The sequence below is a fragment of the Rhinolophus hipposideros genome (assembly GCF_964194185.1).
Source record: "Rhinolophus hipposideros genome assembly, chromosome: 8".
Classification (NCBI taxonomy): Eukaryota; Metazoa; Chordata; class Mammalia; order Chiroptera; family Rhinolophidae; genus Rhinolophus; species Rhinolophus hipposideros.
This window is the reverse complement of record NC_138054.1, coordinates 21,917,324-21,932,523: the sequence shown is the minus strand read 5'-3', so window position 1 is coordinate 21,932,523 and position 15,200 is coordinate 21,917,324.

The window sequence follows — 15,200 nt, the reverse complement described above, 5'->3', positions numbered from 1 at the left end:
TGTGAGAAGGGGAAGCGTGCAGGGTGCGCGAAGGCGCGGTGGGGTGGGCAGTCGGGTCCGCGAGCGCCGCAGGAGCGCCCCAGGCTGCCAGGCGAACTTGCCAAAGGGGTGTGCCCGACGCCCGAGGGAGTCGATCCTGGTTTCAGGTCTGGTCTGAGCGGAGGGAGCTTACGGTAGGCAAATAACGAGCAGAGGCTGCGCCCCAGGCGTGGTTCCTTAGAAGCAACGCTTTGTGGAGGGGTCCGGCGCTGTGTCCCAGCGCGTTCATCCGCGTGTCTCTGCATTTCCACAAGTGTCTGGATGGGCTCCCTACCCCACCCCAGGCGTCCCGAAACCGTCCTAGTGACCCCAGCACGCGGTGGGGATGCGAGCACAACCCACGAGAGTCCCACCCCCAACCCAACAGCCGAGTAAAAGCGATGACAGTTGGAGCCCTGTGGCGAAAGAGGCTGATTTCACTTATGGAAAAGCCCTTCAGAGCAAACCTAAATCCACGTTAGCAAACCAGTTGACCTACAATTGGAGCGTGTGCGAGGGCGGGCTGGGTGCGCGCGTCTGCTGGGAGGAAAACTCGCTGGGGAGTGGGCAGAGTAAGCAAAACAAGATGTCAGATAAGAGAAAGACGGGATGGGAGGAAGAAAGGCGCTCGACTGCAGCGAGCGGGTGGAAGGCACAGAGACCGCACTGGCTGCCAGGTGACGCGAGGCAGAGAAGAGAGGCGAGCGCTTTGCGGGCGCAGGGTCTAGCCTCTCCCACTCCTCCGTTCCCCTCCCGGGATCCCGCGGTGATCCGACACCACGTGTGGCGGGGAGCTGGTAGGGAGGGGAGGGGTTGGGTGGGGCAGGGACCAAAGAACTCAGCGCCCCAGACGGCGCAGGGTGTGCGGCACATCTGGCATCCGGGACTCACCATCTGCTCCGAGCTCACCGCTGCTGCGGGCAGGGGCGTGGGCTTGGAGAGATAAGGATACTGCCCGGGGAGGGGATGGCTTGGCGTCAACCTGCGCAATGTACTCGGTTTACAGTGCCCCTACTGTGTGCGGAGTGCAGCCTCTGTCCCCTCCAGCTGCTGGGCTCAGGAACTGCACCATCTGTTCTGTTACAACCTCAAGCTAGAAAGGAATCCTGTGTAGATGGTTCTACAATAAGTTCACAAGTCGAACTATAATCTATAAGCAAATTTGCCATGCTAAGGAGGGTGGCTGAGGCAGTGTAGGGTTCTGGAGAAGAGGAAGGTACCAACGTTTGGTGATTTTTCACTGCTTCCTGAAGCGTGAATGACCCTTCTCCCCTTCCTGCCCCACATTCTCACAACACAAAGATCGAAATCAACAGTCACAATTAAAATAGTTTAGTGACACTTCACTGGTCTACGAAGGTTTACAAATAGCTGAAAACCATCCTTAAACACTCAAACTTATTAATTTCACAAATACCAGACCTAAAACACTGCCTCGTGGTAACAAGTGTTTTGTAATGTAACTTTACTATCCCGAAAGAAAATTCATGGATAATATAACCTACTATGCATCTAGTATTTTTTAAAAATCAGCATAATTCTCAAACTAAAATATACAGGAGAAATGCAAGATACAAAATTACAATAAAACAATATGCATTTTAAACGTGCATGCTCAGGCTATATCTCACTAGAACACCCAAAATAGTGTCTAAAATTCTCGCTAGGGAGTAAGTACTACTGTCCCCCGGCCCCCCCCGCCCCCCCCCGCCGTGAATTATGTAATATGGGTGTCAGGCAAGTACTAAGTAATGAGAAGGGTACTGATATTCTAAATTCTTAAATTCACAGTGGATGTGGTAGATTCTTAGGATAAATCTGCCCAGTGGTATTCCTGCTTTATGTGGACCCGACCCCATTGACTCTGGATGTGGTCAGTGAGTTGCTTTGGCCAATGTCACATTAGCAAGCATGACTCAAGCAGAAGCCTGATAAGCGCCACACCTTGGGCTTTGTCCACCTGAAAGCTTGAGAAAACCATGTTGGGAAGAAGCTAATCTAACTTAATGGAGGATAAAAGGCCCTATGGAAAGATCTGAGATGCCCTGCCAACGCTAGTGTCCTGTCCCAGGCATATGACTGAGGCTATCATGGAGTTCAATAGGAGTGTCAGATGGCTTCAGCCACATGCTTGATCCCAGACAAATCCAGCAGAAGAATCACTCAGATTGACAACCTACAGCATTAGGAGAACTATACGAGTACATCACTGTTTTAAATCACTGTTTGGGGTAGTTTGTTATGCAGTAAGAGAGGACAGAGTAATATTAATCACAATACCGTGTGATAGATGCCAAAATACAAACCCATCCAAGGTTATCTTTTCATAATAACTCTAGATCTTCATTATCAGTTCAATCAATATATTCATCAATGCCCATGTGGACATAGTGGTTAACCAGACTTCAACAACCCCAGATCTCATCTACTCTAGTTGCAAATTGTGCTTCTTTTCCACTTCCCATAATTTCCCTGAAATACTTTCACCCCTCAGGCGATCTGCTGCTCACAGCACTGTTGCATATCATTTTCTGTCATTTCTTCTGCTATCTGTGGTCTTTCCTGGCTAGCTCTTTTTTTTTTCTTTTTCTCCTGGTCTCATTTCTCTCCATTTTCTGCGATTGTTTCAAAATTTATTTACTTATGGTCACTAAACAAACAAACCATATTAAGCCTTCAATAATTTGCTTCTTTAGGATATCTTGGATTTTTTGCCATTGCTTCTGCTTATAAACTTTTTTCAGTCAATTGTTGGGGGTGAGATGACTATCAACTCTCTAGACCCTGAAAAAAGTGTGGTGTTCACACTCAGTGTAATTCTAAAGTCAAGGGATGGTGTATTAGACAGGCTTTTCCAAAGAAACAGAACCAACAGGAGATAGATAAATATTAGATCAGTGAAAAAGTAATTGCGGTTTTTGCAATTATTTTTAACCTTTTAAACCGCAATTACTTTTGCACCAACCTAATCAATAGACTGATCTCAATTACTGAGGCTGACAAGTCCCAAGATTTGCAATTAGTAAGGTGAAGAGCCAAGGCTGTAGTTCTAGTCCAAATCTCAGGAGGCTGGAGACCCAGAAAAAGCTGATGTTTCAGTTAAAGTCCTAAGGCAGGAAAACAAAACAAAACAAAATAAAACAATGTTCCAGCATGCAGGCAGTCAAGCAGGGAATTCTCTCTTATTTGGGGGAAAGTCAGCTTTTCTGTCCTATCCAGGCCCTCAACTGATTAGATAAGGACCAGTCCTATTAGGGAGGGCAATCTGCTTTACTCAGTCTATTGATTTCATGTTAATCTCATCCCAAAACACCTCACAGAAAGATCCAGAATACTGTTTGAATATCTGGGCAACTCATGGCTCAGTCAAGTTGACATGTAAAATTGACCATCACTGAGAGTTAATAACAGTCCAGCCTTAGATAAGTGACTTTACTCAAGGATGGCTTTATGTATAGGTTGGACAAGTAGCCACCCAAGCAGGTATTTTGATGGAAAATGGAGAAAATCTGCAATCTTCTGATATCTCACCACTCCATCCAATAAATAGCATCAAAGTTTCCCTAGTTAGGATTCATCCCATTAGATTATAAAACACATTTTTCTAATTAAAATGCAGACTTATCCAAGAAGGTATTGTATTGAGCTACTATTAGGCAATAATAGCTTACAGTACAGTTCTTTATAATAGCTTTTCTAGTAGGTTTAAGTAGGTTTTAACATGGGTAAGAGAGGTTGGGAGAGAGAAAGAGGGAAGGTCACTTTGAGAAGGGAAGGTTTGAATGTAATGCTCTCAGCTAAAGGGTATGATATGATAGATGAGAAAAGGAAGAACTAAAGGCTAAAATTTGCTGCCCTCTTTAAACATATAGTTTTAATTTCTCAAGACTGGAAAGTTCCTAATGTTAATATACAAGATGGTATCACTAAAATTACTTCAAGTTGAAAGTATGACATATCTTAGCTCAGAATAGATATAGCTTTCCTTTCGTGTATATGCTTTGAGGATAAAATGAAAAAGAAAAACATGATTCCTAGCAAAACTCCATGCTATGTTATTAAAGAATATGCTTCACTAACCTTCCTTTAAAAGTAATTTTATTATGATAACCATTGCATATAATACCTAGATTATTAGAATTTGGAAGACTTTTAAAAACACAATAGTCAGAGGAAATGTCTTTGTGTTAGTTTAGGTATTCCTTACTGTATTTGCCTTAAGAGGATGGACTATGCTGAGATGTAGACATGTCCTAAAAACTCATTCCTACCAGTGCAAAGTCCACCGTGAGCCCAGCAACTCCCGAAAGCGGCCCCTTTTCCCAGCAGTGGGTTATGGAACTAGGCTGGGTTATTCCATTTCAAAACATGTGACTTCTATGGTTGCCATGAAAGGGAGAGTGTAGAGAACGCTCACTCATTCTTAAATGCCTCTTCTTGAAAGAGACACATATCATTTGTGCTCATAGCTCATTGGATATAACTAGGCACAGGCCCTACCTGAAGTATGGCTGTACTCTGTGTCTCAGGAAAGAGGCAAAATGGGTTTGGGTGAATACTAGAAATGTGTTCCACATTACTTATGGATTTGATATACTTCATCTAAATTTCCTATAAACTGAATTTATTTTAAGTGAATTCCATTTTTCTTTCAGCTGCATGTAAAATTCCAAGTTACACTCTAATACTTAGACTAATTTTTTTACCTGGACTAATACTTTAGAATACTTTTCTTTTTTTAAAATGACATTAAAAGTAAAAGAAATCGTTAGAGATGTGAACACTTCGGCTTCCGAATATGATGTGGAAGTAGCAAAACACTATCACAACTAGATAAAAAGAAAGATGACAAAAGTCATATTTTTTAAAGATATAGGAGAGCTATAAAAGCATATAAGACTAGAAGAAATAAATTTTAGAGAGAGAAGAGGCTAAAACTGCCAGCCATCTTCTTGGCTGGGAGTATTTGCTGAGTTTGGGCATAGGCTCTAATAGGTAAATAAAGGGGAAAAACAGAATTTTTTTATATCCATATTGGTCAGTATGGATAAATGGATTCTACACGATCATTGAATCTTCTCTCATAGGATATTTACTGAGTGCTAGGGCAATGTAGCAGACTGAACCACAAAGACAGAGAGAAATTAGTTGCAGACCAAGCCATGACAGAGAAAGGGTCATGCAAAAAAAAAAACAAACAAACCACCACCAACACAAAATATATATGAGCATATAGTCATGTGTCTCTTAGCAATGGGGATATCTATGAGAAATACATCATTAGGCAATTTCATCATTGTGCAGACTTCATAGAGTGCGCTTACATAAGCCTACTACACAACTAGGATATATGGTATAGCCTATTGCTCCTAGGTTACAAACCTGTACAGCTTGTTACTCTACTGAATACTGCAGGCAACTGTAACACAATGGTAAATATGTGTATGTCTAAATATATCTAAATGTAGAAAAGGTATAGTAAAAATATGTTATACAGTACTTTTATACAATTGGCAGCATAGTAGATTTGTTTACACCAGCATCACATGAGTAACCAGTTGTGGTAAAACTTTACAGTGGCACTAGGTAATAAGAATTCTTCAGCTCCATTATAATCTTATGGGACCACTATAGTAGATGAGACCTGTTGTTGACTAAAACATTATGGAGTACATGAGTGGGAAATATGTATATCTTCATTTTAAAACATTTGTCAGATATTGAATGTGAATGAGGCAGGAAGCTAAAAAGCCAAGCCCCAAATCTCTGAAGGTCAGAACTTTAAGGGTAGAGGAGACAGAGAAAGAGATCCACCAGTCTCTCAATCAAAACTATAGGAATGCCATGTTCAAGAAAGAACTGGGCTTGCAACACAAAATAAAATTTCCAGAAGTCTCCTGGTACTTAAGAGACAAAGTTCCACTGAAGGATGGAGTCTTCAACAAACAAAAGAAGGTCTGGCCCTCAAGACATTTAAAACCACAGAAGGATTGGGGCTAACTGAAGGTGTGAGCCAACCCCAAGCTAGCACCATTCTTGGTTGGGTTGAGATGATCAGCCCCTAATCTTATCTACTTAATAGACAAAACCATAAGCCCTCTCTGAAGGAGAAAGAGCAACAATCTCAAACTCTATAGTTGTCTTATCTATAGTGTTTATCATACAATACCAAATAATGAGATTTGCAAAGAAGCATGAAAATGTAATTAAGAGAAAAACTAGACAGTAGAAGTAGACCCATAGATCATCAAGATGTTAGAGTTGGCAGGCATAGAAGAAAATAGAAAAAGTAGATGAAAAGATAAAGTATTTAAACAGAGACTTGGAATCTTTAAAAAGAAACAAATGGGTGTTTGAGAAATATTAAGTACACTATCTTAAATTAAGAACTCACTGAATATTTTTTACATAAAACAAGAAAAAAGAAAAGACAGGATTAGTGAATCGCAAGACAGATAGAAAATATACAAATGTAAGTACAGGAAAAAAAGAAATAGAATAAAACAGACTGCAAGAGTTATAAGAGGTACAGACAAATGATTTAGCATTTTGTTATTAAAGTCCTATAGAGAGAGAAGAGAGAATGGGTCAAAAGTGATATTTGAAGAGATGATGACTGAGAATTTTATAAAAATAATGATAGGTATAAATCCATGGGTCCAAGAATCATAGTGATCTTCAAGAAGCTTAAAAACAAAGAAAACTATTCCTAAGAATATCTTTGAAAACCAAGAGATAATCTTAAAAGCAGCCTGAGGGGGGAAAGACATTATATTAAAAGAAGACAAAGTAAAACTTATGACTAATTTTTCAACTGGAACTATGGAAGTTAAAAGACAATATAATTATATCTATGAAGCTCTGAGAGATAAATAAAAAGAAACTATCTAGAATTCTAATAAATGAAAATATCCTTCAAAAGTGAAGGTTAAAAAGAAATAGAAATGATGCAAACAAAAGCTAAGAAATTTTGTTTTAGGCAGACACACTCTGTAAGAAAAATTAAAAGTTCTTTAGGCTGAAGAAAAATAATCCCAGGTAAAAGCACAGATGTACAGGAAGAAATGAAAAACATAAGAAAAGGTAAATATATGGGTAAATTTAAAAGAATATTGACATTTAAATCAGTTATGGTAATTGTGTCTTAGGGGTTTTTATATAGAAGTAAAATACATGGCAACAATAACACAAAGAGTGGGAGAGATGTGAATGGGGTTAAACTGCTGTAAGTTTCTTACATTTTTTTGAGATGACAACTTTAATAAGTCAAGATGCATATGCAAATTTTTAGCATAGCCACCAACCCACTAAAAAACAATACAAGTAGATATGACTAAAAAGCTAATAGAGGATATAAAATGGAATATTAAAAATATTTCATTGTTTCAGAAGAAACAGGCTCTCATCTATGAAATTACTTGATTTATAACAAAGACACCACTATAATTTTGTGGGAAAAAGAAACTTTATTTTTTCCCTAATATATGGTGTCAGGGAAATTATATATCCACACAGAAAAAAATGAACCTTGACCTCTAATTCCCATCATATACAGAAAAAATAATTTATCAGATATCGGTTACAAATGTGCAGAAAAAACAGGATATATTTATGACCTTGGAGTAGGCAAAGGTTTCTTACACAGGGCACAAAAACACGAAGCATAAAAGAAACGAAATACTGGTATAACATATTCATAATGCATATATCTAATGAAGGATACATATTTTTTCTCATTAAAAAGAGGGCAAAAGGCTTGAACAGGCACCTCACAAAAGAGGCTGTGCAAATTGCCATATGAAAAGATGTGTATTAGGGAAATAACAAAATACAGCCATAAAGAGGTACATCTAAAGACCCACAAGAATGGCTAAAATTGAAATAGTAACAATATCATGTATTGGAGAGATGTAGAACATCTGAAATTCTCACACATTTGGTGGGTATGTAGCTTGGTATAATCACTATGGAAAACTGTCACCATTTACTAAGCTAGTATGTCCTACAAACCCACTCCTCAACATATGCTCAAAAGAAATGAGTGTATACCTGCCCCCCAAAAAACACATATAAGAATGTCCATGTCCCAAGTTTGGAAACAAACTAAGTGGCCATTAACAGAAGAATGGATAAATATCTTACGAAATTTCCCTCTGATGGACTACTACACAGAAACAAAAGAGCAGACATTATATTGAGCAAAAGAAGTTAGCAAAAAAGAGTATGTGTTGTATGATTTTCATTTCTATGAAGTTAGCTCAAGAATAGGCAAATCTAATTAGTAGTGATAGAAGTTAAAGAAGTGGTTATCTGGCCATGAGGGGTTGACTGGAAATAGATATGAGAGAACCTTCTAAAATACTTGAAATCTTCAATATGTCCATGGGAGTAATGCTTCACATGGGTGTACACCTATGTAAAAATTTATCAAGCAGTACACTAAAGATCAGTGCTTTTTATGCCTCTAATGTATATATACGTCAATAGAAAGATAAAAGCAAATCAGAAAAAGACGAAGATATTGAAAGGAAACCTACTTTTCAATACTTTAAAGCATGAGTTAGCAAACATCAGTAAAGGGCCAGACAGCAAATATTTTAGGCTTGTAGGCCACATTCCCAGTCACAATTACTTAACTCTACTGTTGTAGTACAAAAGCAGATATAGCCAATATATAAATGAATGACCACGGCTGTGTTTCAGTAAACTTTATTTACAAAAATAGGTGTCTGACCAGATTTGGTGTGCCAGCCAAATTTACTGAGTCCTGCTTTAAAACATTAGCAAAGAAATCACCCTGTAGTTAAAAAAAAGTACCAAAATACAATTCCTTCTTCTGTAATATGAGGTTATTACAGTAAGGTCTCTTCTAACCCAAATACAGTATGATTGTTTTTGAAGCACTGAAATTAGGGTAGGTTTTTTGTTTTAGTAAAGATAAAAAGGGGTGCCAGTAATCATACCAAAATAGTTAGAAAATACCTCTCCTACCTTTCACCTTTTCTGTACCTTCTCCCTTCTCCCCTATGGAATTAGGAATGAATTTTCACTCAGTATGAATTTAAATACTTGTGGGATACTCCTTCCACAGTATACATGGTGTCAGGAGCTAGTATATAGTGAAAATCAAATTAGATATAGTTCCTGCCCTCAAGGAACTGTTTGATGAAAGAGTCAGAAAGTAAGTAAATACAAACATAAGTATGTAAGTGTAGTAAAGAAAAATAAATTGGCACGTGAGAAGGAACAGAAAGAGCATAATTTAAAGGAGTTGGTGAGGGTAGACTTCTCTAAGATTGGGTCATTAAATGTGAGACCTAAAGAATGAATAGTAGTTGTCTAGGTGAAGAATGGTGAGGAACATGGGGTAGGCAGAGAGCACATCAAGTAGAGGGAACAGAATATGCCAAGTCAGGAGAAAGGAAAGCTTGGCACATGAAACTCATGTGGCTAGAATGTACTGAACATGAAAAAACAGTGGTACAGAAGAAAAAGGGGTGGTGGGTAGAGCCCAGCTCATACAGGGCTCTGGGTTATATTAAGCCGTTTAGATTTTGTTTTAAATGCAATGGAAAGTCATGGACAGATTTTAAATAAATGAATGGCATGACTTGATTACCATCTTTAAAACATCACTCTAATCACTGTGTGGAGAATTCATGGAGAAGGCACTAAGATGTCAGGGAGAATCTTTTGAAGATGTCTGTGGTGACCCACCCTAGAAATGATAATGTCTTGGGTAGCAATGAAGGAGAGAAATAAATGGTTTGAGGATACATTTTGGAGGTAAAATTGATAGAACTTAGCAATGGATGCTTTTAGGAAGCTGAGGGAGAAACAGATGTAAGAAAGTAGGGAAGTACAAAATAATCATTTAGAAAAGTGATCAACTGAGTTCACTGGAGATGCATAGTTAGGTTGCCAAGCAGTGTTTAGGTTGGATGTTGGCTTGTCATTGATACCAGTGAGTTCAGTTCTGTCTTTTTTCCAGTTTGGGTGTGAGAACAGAAAGATGGTTGGGTTCATCTGGGGTTAGGGCTTGGTGTGTTTGATGGGAGAAGGAAGCATGGGAATTACTATAGTTTTTGCAAAGGAGTTATTATACTGAGGGACTGTAAGTACCTAAATAAACAGAAAAGTCAAGTCAAGTGGGGCTGACGGGCAAAGAGAAAGACATGGGGTTGTGGATTGGAAGTGTTAATAAGTTGGAAGACGTGGGATGATGGAGTCAACAAGTGGAAAATACAATAGTTTTATTTGAGAATGGGATATCTGATTTTGTGATTTTATAGGTTGCTAAGGGAAAGAGTTCAATGAATCAACAGCTCGCATTTTGGGTGGGTCATCGAGTATATGTTGAAGTTGTCTAAAATGATGACAGGAGGAGGTGAGGTGGACTGGAAGATTGGAAGCCAGATGTTCAAATCTCAAGTGAATCAAGTGACAGCAGATGACAACAATAAGGAGGAGGAATGTGAGATTTAGCTGAATGGTGAGTCTCAAAGGAGAGGGGACTCTTACAAGAGAGCAAGTTGAATGTCTGAAAGTAAGCAAACATTGACCCAACTACCTAACCTGAGGTGAGAATAAGCAGTTTCCACTTCAGAGGCCTACAGGAGAAATGATGTTCTCAGAACGGCCTTACGTTTCATTGAGACAAAGAGGTATAAAGAGTGGGGGAAACAGAGGTGGAGAGTTCCGGAAAGTTCATTGAGCACAGAGCAGCCATTTTCAAGGGCATAATGAGGTCCAGAGTTGAGTCAAATGGACTGATAATGCAGAAAGCAGGTTGGAGCTGAGAGTTGACGAGATTTTTTTTAACAAATATAATAACAAATATAATAACTGTTTGGGACATTTTCATTTTAAAGCTCTCTTCATTTTAAAGTTGATAGTAAAAATACACAACAAATTAATGAGTATAGGATTTCTGCTTGGGATGATGACAATATTCCGGAAATGGATGGTGATAATGGTTGCACGACACTGTGAACACACCACACTAAATTATACACTGAAAACTCATTAAAACGGAAAATTTTATATTATATATATTTACTACAATAAAAAAATGCAATAATTAGCAATGGTTTTAAATTAACAGCCTGTTGGCTAAATCTGATCTCAGCCATGTTTTGTATGGCCTCAAACTGTTTTTGGCCATCATTGTATATTTAAAAAAACAAAATTGGTTTCTAACATTTAGAAATCTAGAGATTTTTGTACAAAATCCCTTTAAAAACTAGGTTGGATGCACATCCCTATTTGGGACTGACCAGTTGGAGCCAAAGAAGGCCTGCTCCTTTTCTGTGAAGCCATGTCTTGTCAACATGAAGGGTGAAGTTCTCCCGCCATTCAGACTGGTGCTGCTCTGTTGTTTCCCTTTTCAGAATTTATAGAATGGTGAAATAATTTTATAGCGATTCCTCTACAAAGATGAGAAGATGAAAGATAGACTGAGCAGGAAGTTTCAAGAAAAGTGGGAGAAAACACATTTCTTGGTAGAAATGAGGCTGGGTATTTAATGAGTAAACAAAGTTGGTCCCAAGAATACAGTCTGGCCAACTTCAGTTATTTTTATTACCTGCCTAGCTCCTGAACGCGGTTGTATTTGCCTTCCTGATTTATATAAACCGTTTATTACTTTAAGTTTTAAATAATCTCTGTAAACCTGAAAGCCTAAAAGAATTTAAAGGCCGTAGAAAATCTCTAATTTTCGTCACATTTTTCTTTGACTAATAAAGATATCCTAACTTTGAGCCTTTGGGGAACAATCTTTAGGGTATTAATTAATTGTTCTCAATAATATTCTCAATATTTGTTCATATAACAAACTGATACATTTTTTGTTTTCTCTCCGTGTGTGTGTGTGTGTGTGTGTGTGTGTTTGCATATGTGTGTGAGAAAGAGGTCATGTATATCCATCTTAGTTGTTGGCACATAAATGCATTGTTTATGCCAAGTCAATCAATAGAGATGGGAACATTAAATCATCATGTGTCAACATTACTGTGAAAAAAAGTTCTAGTACACGAAATATGCATGTACTGTCACCCGAAAAAGTACACTGACTCCTTTTTGAAAGTAAAAATGTAGTAAACACCAGATATTCTGGCACTGTGATTGACTCTAGTTTAAAATATCTAATACTTCTAAATTTACATACAAGGCATTTTGCCTTGTTTTAGTTCTCTTCCAATTGGATGAACTTAACCTTTGGACATCTTTGCTTGATAGTGACAGTGCATTGAATTACCATATCACTGGATGAGAGTTGAAAATACACTTACAGAGAATGAAAATGTTCAATTTCTACTTAGAAATGGAGGGTTGCCCCAGTAATATTGGCCACATGTCAGTAATGTCAGTAATACTGACATCTATAGGTGTCCTGTGACATTAGGAAATAAACCTATGACCCAGGCCCAGTCATATATAAATAAGCGTAGTGGATGTATTCATTTCCTAAGGCTTCCATAACAAAATACCAGAGTGGTTTTAAACAACAGAAATCTATTCTCTCCAGTTCTAGATGCAGACACCTGAAAGCAAGGTGTTGCTGGGGCCATGCTCGCTTTGAAGGCTCTAGGGGAGAATCTGTTCCATGCCTTTCTCTAAGCTGCTGGTGTTGCTAGGAATCCTTGGCATCTCTTGGTTTGCCGACATATCACTCCAATCTCTGTCTCTGTTGTCACATGGTATATCCTTGTGTGACTTTATCTGTGTCTCTTTCCGTCTTCTTACAAGGACACTCCGATTGGCTTAGAGCCCACCCAAATGGCCTCATGTTAACTTGATTACATCTGTAAAGACCCTATTTCCAAATAAGGTCCTATTACAGAAGCCAGGTGTCAGGATATCAACATATCTTTTTCATGGACACAAATCAATCCCTAATAGAGGGACAGAAAACTAGACAGAGCATGATCATTGAATTACCTCTTAGGTTAGATTCTGGCCTAGGCATATCCAGTCTCAGCCATGGCTGAACTGTTTTCTTCCCTCATGCTGGTTTCTGAGCCATCTCCTGCTTTATCCATCTACTCTGCATTGGTGAAAGTCTGTCAACTTTCACCAGTTCATACATGTTCCTGTCTGTGACTAGTCTTCCTTGTAGCATGCTGTCTCCTTAACCCAAACCCTGGAAATAGAATCCCTTGAGTGGAACCTACAATGCCATTCCTGTAAATCATTTTCCTCTTGTCTTTGATTCTTCCCTGTGCTGCTTAGATTTTTCTATTGTCATTATTTCCGTCATCTCACAACTCTCTTGCCTCATTATCCTTCTCTTTCATGTACTTGTTGAAACCCAATCTTGAATAAGTCCAACGATTTTGGCTCACAGCTGGGCAGCTGACCACTATCAGAGGAAATCACACAACAGTCACTTTTCTCTCAATTCTCTGCAGAGGCATTTCATTCTCTCCATAAACTCGTTAATCCTGTGACATCACCAATTTCCCCTCTTCAACTCTTAATTCACAGACGAAATACACAGGTACCATCTTAATTTCATGCCACCAAATCTGCAAATTAGCCTTCATCTATACTCATCACTTTTCTCCTTTCCACTTGCGACAAAGGAAACAAAGTCCATCCAGGGTGTTAAACTGCTCCCTGCCATCTCCGGATTCAATCACTTTCTATCTTCTAGAGATCTCTATGACTTTTCTCATTTCTCCTATACCTTCATGCTCCATCGCCTTCATTAGCTTTTCCCTTTCAAAATTTTAAGTCTCTTCTATTTTCTATTAACAAACAATTCTCACCAAAAACTCCCCCTTTAACTTGTTAGTTACCTTCAGTTTTTAAAAATCATTATAATACATTTTATTTACGCAGTATTTTACAGGCACTGTGTCTTCAATTTTTATTCTCTCTTGCTCTCCCCTTTCTCAGTTAAACTTCTATTGATATCTATATAAATAAAAATATGTCTTTATTTGCTGTCCACAATTGCTCTCACACATGCTTTCTTAGATGCAACAGAATCTCTTAACATGCCACTCCAAAATTATTAAAGACTTTTCTTGTTGCTGAATCCAATAACATTTTCTTGTCTTTTATTTTCTTGCCTTCTCAGCAGCATGTGGAACTACGAGCAACTATATGCCAACAAATTGGACAATCTGGAAGAAATGGATAAATTGCTAAAAGCATACAATCTTCCAAGGCTGAATCAAGAAGAAACAGAAAATGTGAACAGACCAATTACTACCAACGAAACTAAATCAGTAATCAACAAGCTCCCAACAAACAAAAGTCCTGGACCAGATGGCTTCACAGGTGAATTTTGTTAAACATTAAAAAAAGAAGTAACACATATTCTCCTCAAACGATTCCAAAAAATCCAAGAGGAGGGAAGGCTCCCAAGCTCATTATACGAGGCCATTACCCTGATTCAAATATTTTGAATATTAGCCTCTTATCAGATACATGATATGGAAATAATTTCTCCACTTTGTAGGTTGCCTCTTTGTTTTTTTGATAGTTTCTATGCTATGCAGAAGCTTATTAGTTTCATGTAGTCCCACCTGTTTATGGTTGCCTATGCTGTTTGTGTCATGTTAAAAAAAATACCCAAGACCAATATCAAGAAGTTTTTCCCATATGTTTTCTTTTAGGAGTTTTATGGTTTCAGGTCTTGAATTTTTAGTCTTTAATCCATTTCAATTTTTGTAAGTGATATAAGATAGGGGTCCAGCTTCATTCTTTTGCATGTGAATACCCAGTTTTTCCAGCACCATTTATTGAAGAGACTATATTTTCCCCGTTTTGTATTCTTGGTGCCTTTGTCAACGATTAGTTGACCATATAGTATGTATGGGTTTATATCTGGGGTCTCTACATGGTCCAGTGGTCTATGTGTCTGTTTTATTGCCAGTACCACACTGTTTTGCTTACTATAACTTTGTAATATAGTTTGAAATCAATCAGTGTGATGCCTCCTGCTTTGTTCTTCTTTCTCAAGATTGGTTTGGCTATTCAGGGTCTTTTGTGGGTCCATACAAATTTTAGGACTTTTTTTTCTGTGAAAAAATGCCAGTAGAATTTTGATAGTAATTTCATTGAATCTGTAGATTGCTTTGGGTATATGGACATTTTAAACTATTAATTCTTCTAATCCATGAACATGGGATATCTTTCCATTATTTCTGTCATCCTGTTTTTTCTTCATCCAT